Source organism: Oryza brachyantha, chromosome 1, assembly GCF_000231095.2.
Source record: "Oryza brachyantha chromosome 1, ObraRS2, whole genome shotgun sequence".
NCBI classification, from domain to species: Eukaryota; Viridiplantae; Streptophyta; class Magnoliopsida; order Poales; family Poaceae; genus Oryza; species Oryza brachyantha.
In genome coordinates, this window is record NC_023163.2 from 9,908,975 (window position 1) to 9,915,748 (window position 6,774).

Genomic DNA, 6,774 nt, shown 5'->3' on the forward strand with positions numbered 1-6,774 from the left:
GACACGGGGTTTACAGGGCCTTCTCGAACTGAGAGTTCGACAGGCCCCTGTCTTGACTGGCATGTCCTACAGGCCCCTCTCGACAGAGTGCTATTCTCATGATTTCCAATGCTACAAGTAGATCATATTTTTGCAATTTTTTCATTAAAGTATTATCATTTTTAAAAATCATTGATTATTGATTCCAAATCTTATAATTGTTCAATCATTATAATTGAGACTCTTGATCAAATTCAACTTGTTGTTATTAATTATGAATTTCATAATATCAACAAAACTACAGTTGAGGCTCCGGGTTGAGTATATAACTCAACATTTGTTAATTCTAATTTTAAAATTATTAAACCATAAAAATATTGTATTGAGTGTCCAAACTGACATAACTCGACATTTATTAATCAAATCTGGGCACATATTTTTTTGACAACTGTAAATGCACATATTTTATTAGAGAAAATATATTATGTATCACTGACTTTAGTCCAATTCCATGATTTGTCACCGACTTTATTCAGTTATATGATATGCTATTGAGTTTTGCTTAATTTTTAGGATTTACCATCGTCATCCAGTTAGTCTCGTTAATACTGTTTATTTTTGTTATAATGAACGAATTACTCCTAGGTCAAAAACTTTTAAAATTTTGATAAAAATCCAAAATGTCAAATTCTAAGTTTCTGGCCAAATTTTAGATGATTTACAATATGAAATTTCGAAGTATTTTGATAAATTTTGGAAGTTTTTGACCCAGCAATATTTCGGTCATTAGGACAAAAATTAATTGTATGAATGAAAGTTGACTGGAGGATGATAGTAAATCGTAGAAATTAAGTAAAAGTCGATGCTATATTTCACAAGTAAACAAAGTTGGTGGCGTACAACTGGAGTATATAAGTAGATCCTCTCATTCTAATATCTTGTTGATTTGCTGGGTGAAGACTGGAAGATAGATATGAATCAGAAAAATATACTCATAGTAATAACTAAACAGCTGGAATAGCTCAGTTGGTTAGAGCGTGTGGCTGTTAACCACAAGGTCGGAGGTTCAAGCCCTCCTTCTAGCGATTTTTTCCAAATTATTTACACAACGCAAATTCGAGTTGTTTTTGCATCTTCTCAAGTCACTTATAATTTTTCATCAAACAATTTTTCCATATTATTTACATAACGGAAATTTGAATTGTTTTTGCATCTTCTTCTCAAGTCACTTATAATTTTTCCTCAAACAATTCTTTTCCAAATTATTTACACAAAGCAAATTCGAGTTGTTTTTGCATCTTGTCAAGTCACTTATATTTTTCATCAAACAATTTTTCCATATTATTTACACAACGGAAATTTGAGTTGTTTTTGCATCTTCTTCTCAAGTCACTTATAATTTTTCCTCAAACAATTTTTTTCCAAATTATTTACACAACGCAAATTCGAGTTGTTTTTGCATCTTCTCAAGTCACTTATAATTTTTCCTCAAAGAATTGTTTTTCCTATCTCTTCCTTGTATTTTGGCATACACAGTCCACACTTTAATTTGACCGGTTAATTAACTCAAGTCACTTATATTTTTTCCTCAAACAATTGTTTGCTCCTATTTCCTCCTTGTATTTTGGCATACACAGCCCACACTTTAATTTGACCGGTTAATTAAGTCATGAAGTTGCGAGACAGCCAAGGGTGTGTCTGGCCTGCTCTAGTTCTAAAAGTAAATTGCACCGTGATTGGAGAGTATGTGTAATTTAGTGCAATAACTCGTGAATTCAATAAACTGGTGCAACAACTTGACCAATTGGTGTATTATGTTCTGACGAGGACATAACTAGTTCGGATATGATTATGCCTGTGATACATATTAATAATGCAAAGGTGTATTATTTCTATATAAGATATAAGATTAACTTATTACAAATTTGAATAAACGTAGTTACACACTTACACCGTGTTTTATCCTTTGTAGAAATGGAGAAGCGAAGGAGAGTGAGTGCATAGAATACATGAATGATCAGTGAAGTTGATTGGGGACCAAATTATAACCTTCACCAAATCTTCTTCCATGCTGCCACATCAGTATTGGGCCACAAAAGGCAACTGATAAATTTTTTCATGTTTTGGATTCAGATTTAGGCCTCCTAACAACACAAACTTCAAATAGACCTAGCCACTAATCCAGAAGGAATCGGAGACCATGATACTTATTGAAAAAATATAAGTCTGCTTTTAAATGGTTTTTGTTCTACTTCCAAAGCCCCTCTAAGTTGTCCGAAACCATCAAAACAACCATGTATCCATATCCGGTCCGAACTTATTTTTGGCTTTGGACCTTGTAATATTTGACGTGGATTAAGCCCAAGAGGAGAACATCCCTCTTAGGCTACACCTTGACTCTGGGGCGTGTTTAGTAGACATCATCATTTAGAATGGGTCGGTTTTGCTTAGATTATTCTGTTGTTTTAGTTTCTCCATTAAGAGTGGGGTTTTTCTTAGATTATTCTTTTGTTGTATTTTCACCGCTATATAGTTCGGATTGTGAAACCTTAGCTTGTGAGATTTCTCTATCTATACTACTTTAAATATCTGTAGTGACAGTGGGTGATGGCAGTGAATCTGTCACCCAATTGCTATCCATAGCTTTTTTTTATAAATTAGCCCATGTTTTTCCCTAGTATCATGGAATAATTTAGATTTGGTTTAAATAAGTGATATTAGCATAGTTGATAAAAAGAGTCTATGATATTTTATAATGTATTTTTATAGCAAATCATGGGTGTTTTGCTAGTATTCATAGCTTATTCTACTCTCTTGCTTATGTTCTCAAGTCACTTGCATGATACAGTCTGGTTGACGAGGTCAACCGTGTTTCGACACGGATAAATTATTGAGCTTAGTGCTATGAAGTTGATACGTACATACTACCTCTTGTCATAACAAATTGCTTATATGGACAAAATTAAAGCTATGAACTGCCTCTCCTCTAAAACATGCTCTAAGCATCTCCGATTACAAAGGGACCAAGCAGGAACAACCTCTATGCATAAAAATTACTCCATGCTGATCTTTTTCCGGCATGAAGTGACACGAGCATGGCGACCTGCCGAAAAGACAAGCACTAGGGTTTGATTTGCATATGTACATGCACACACACGTAGTGTGGTCGCTGTTATTACGAGCTCGATATATAGCTGCATCATGCGAGCTCTTGCATTTGCAGCTTGCTTGGGTCCCATGCCTCGACGTCGTCGGTCAGTGTACCTGCTTCACAAGGGTCTGCGCTGTCACTGGAAAAGTCTTATGTTTATGAAACAATATATATGTTGTCTAGTTTTTTGAAAACTAAAAATGTTAAAATTTATTAATAATAAAAATTATAGAACCACAACCAGATTGGGTACTATAACTGACATGTAAATTGTGATGCGCTAAGTAGGACAAGGTTTTTTTTCCCTCTAAGGTCGATATGATAACGATATTTACGTCTGGATTCATCTAGATGCTAATGCATATAGACAAATCGATTATTAAATGAATCTAAACAAGATTAAAATATCTTACAATGCGAAAGAAAAAAGTATTTTAATAAAAAAACATTATTAATGGTTTATATACAATTTAGTAGAAACTTATAGTTACAGATATATTTTAAAGATGACAAAATTTGCTACAGGGGATCGAAAAAATGCGTAATTAGCCGGTGCACCGTAAGATCACGAATTTGCTGCAGGACACCACAAAAGTGTGCTAATTAGCTATAGGGCACTCTAGCCAATTTTTTATTATTTTTGGAGTCAAAAATTATAAAAATGATGAGATTGCCCTTGGTGACCAACCCGTTATGCGCCCTTATCGCCACTGGGTTGCCACTGTCGCCGCCTGCTCACTCGCACTGTAGGCTAGGGTTCGGGTGCGGTGCGGTGTCGAGACCAACTGGGTCTGGTTTGACTAGACCCAATCGACATAACGGGTTGACGGCCGAGGACAATCTTGTTATTTTTAGAATTTTTGACTCTGAAAATAATAAAAAATTGGTCTGAGGGCCAATTAATGATCTTACAGTGTCCACGATTAATTACGCGTTTTTTCGATGCCTGTAGCAAATTTGGCCTTTAAAGATTATGCACTAGTACTCGTCTGACGGGTCCAACCATGACAGAGAGCGCGCAAGATGCGGTGCAGAGCTCCTGCATGCAACCGGCGTGCATTCGCTTCAGTCGATCGCCAGTAAAATGCGGTCCATTATGATTGGAGGAAGCGTCGGCTCGTAGTGCCCGTCTTTTACTCAACAAATCAATGCATGGATTTTGGATCGATCATGCTCCTGCTTTACAGTATTGACCTCATTTGTTCTTGAAGGCCTTCTTTTTAATAACTATAATTTTGACCTCATCCATCTCCTACTTATCACCATTACTTAGAGCTGGTAATATAACATGTACTCCTTCCTACCCGAATTATAACCACAGCTACATTTTTTACGCAAATTAATTAAGAACATGGTGAAAATAATGAAATTAAATTGAGATATGAGATTAATTATGAGTAGTTGATAAGAAAATACGAAGGAAAAATAAATAAAGATGGTTAGGATTGTTATAGACGAGGAAGTGGATGAAAAAGTTATCATATTATAGTTATAAAATTTTTAAATAAGATAAACAATAAAAAAATAGAGAGGGAGTACTCGGATAGCTAGCGCCTAGCTGTAGCGTGTAGGCACTGTACGAGGGTTCACTCGTGGCGTCAACTCCTTCAAAAAGCTAAAGGAAATGCCCTTTCTGTCACACTCATCGAGCCTAAAGTCTCTCGGACACACACTGCATCTCTCTCTCTCTGAATGTATGATCGATCGATCGGTCCTCAGTTCCTGTACACTCGAGCGGATTAGCGGATTAGGACTAATCTAGCTCAAAAATTGAGTGCAGACATCTTATTAGAATGGTTAATATATTCAAAACATTTTTATTTAATTATATATTAATAATCCACTAAATAACTCAGCACAATAAGTCTTCGCCCTAGATAGACCATAGGCATACGTTCGCACACTAGATTTATGAGAAATAACCTCATCTTTGCATTTAGACTTATGCTTACAAAGTAAAATTTGTATTTTCAGTCTTATATTTTAAGTTGATTTTATAGGTTTTCACCAAAATTTATTTTCAACTTTAAATTTAGAGCTATTTTTATATTACTTATAATTTTTTACTAATAAATTATTTTTCATTTATAAATATATCATTGGTTTTTTCCATAAACCACCTCGAAACCACTAAGGGCACACAATGCTCTGGCGTGGTGAGTGGCTCTAGCTCACCATGTCAAAGCTAGCTCATAAGGTTGGCATGGACCTTGCCTCGGCGGGGGTGCATGGATCCTGCAGGTGAAACCGTGGCCTTATCAGAAGAGCGGACGATCGATGGAGCTCCACATGCACAGAGCCACGACGCATGCTCACCTTCCTCCACCTAGGTCGCTCGTCGACGACTTCAAGCTCATCGAGGACATCGAGCTCGCTGGCCCAGATTGGATCTGCTCACTGACGCTGCCGAGCTCACCGGTCCGGACTGGATCCGTTCGCCGACGCCGCCGAGCTTGTTGGTTTGGACTGGATCCGCTCACCGATGTCGTCAAGCTCGCCGGTTCGGACTGGATCCACTCGTCGACGCCATCGATCTCGCCAGCCCAGACTCCTTGCCGACGGCGGCTGCGAGAAAATGACGGAGGAGAAGGAGATGACGACGACGATGATAGAGAAGCAGAAGGCGGCGACACCTTGATGGGAGGGAGGGGCATGAGGTGAGTAGGAGAAAAAAGGTTGGGTTGACATGTGGGCCGTTTGATACGAGGATATGTATGTACCTATTTTTCTTGTCACAGGTATTTAAATGCAAAATATCAATTAAGTTAACTAATAAAAAAAGAAGCTGACATATAAATATATAAGAGCTGAAATATTGTAGAGCTAATAGCCTCATGTTACATGGCATTGCTGACCAACTGTGCATGCCTAACAAAGCAGCTACTGTAACAACCAGGAGCAGGAGCAGGCGCTGCACGTAGCGCGGCGAGGTGCAGGCTAGGCACTACCAGCGGCGAGGTGCGCTGCCTCTTTTTTCAGACACTCTCCAGTGGCTCAGTGAGAGATGTCGTACCTGAATAAAGTCCAAGCCTCCGGCTTTTCCATCTTCCTCTCTTTGATCGATCTTCCCCCACTTTTGCAATCTCCATCTCCATCCTCTCCTTTCTCATGGTCTCGTGTGGCACATGGACAGGTGCTTGTCTAGCTAGTCGGTTCCTTGCGTGTGCATGGCGATGGAGAGAGGCCATGGTGTCCATCAGCACCTTCGGCTCCGACGCCTCCTCCTCCTCCTCGTCGTCGTCGTGCAGGCTCCGTCGCTGCTCAGTTGCCTGGCGCACGCCGCCGACGTCGACGGCGACGACTCCGTTGTCGCACTTGTCACGGCGGCGGTCGGCCGGCGGCTTCTTTCGCCGCTCGTAGAGGTGAAGGTGACGGATTGTTACCCGCGGAGCATGGAGAGGAGGAGGAGAAGAAGCGCCGCCAGGTCGATGGCCGTGAGCAAGCACCAGGTGCCCACCGGCGCCAACCCGGACTCCAATTAGCTAGCTATATTAGCCTAGCAAAAGAGGAGCTAATTTAAGCTCTATATGTGTGTTACCCCTTGCCTGCCACTTAATTTGTGATATGTCATGAGTAATCAATCAACCCCTTATGTACGATTTAGCTTTGTTACCGTCGATATATATCTTGGTTTACTTGCTGCG

At 39.3% G+C, this 6,774-nt stretch overlaps 1 non-coding gene across 1 annotated transcript; it reads left to right on the forward strand.

Moving 5' to 3' along the window:
• Positions 1-990: 990 nt before the first annotated feature.
• On the forward strand, positions 991-1,064 carry TRNAN-GUU. The gene has a single exon. It is a non-coding gene; the product is annotated as a tRNA-Asn (tRNA).
• The last annotated feature ends 5,710 nt before the right edge of the window (positions 1,065-6,774 follow it).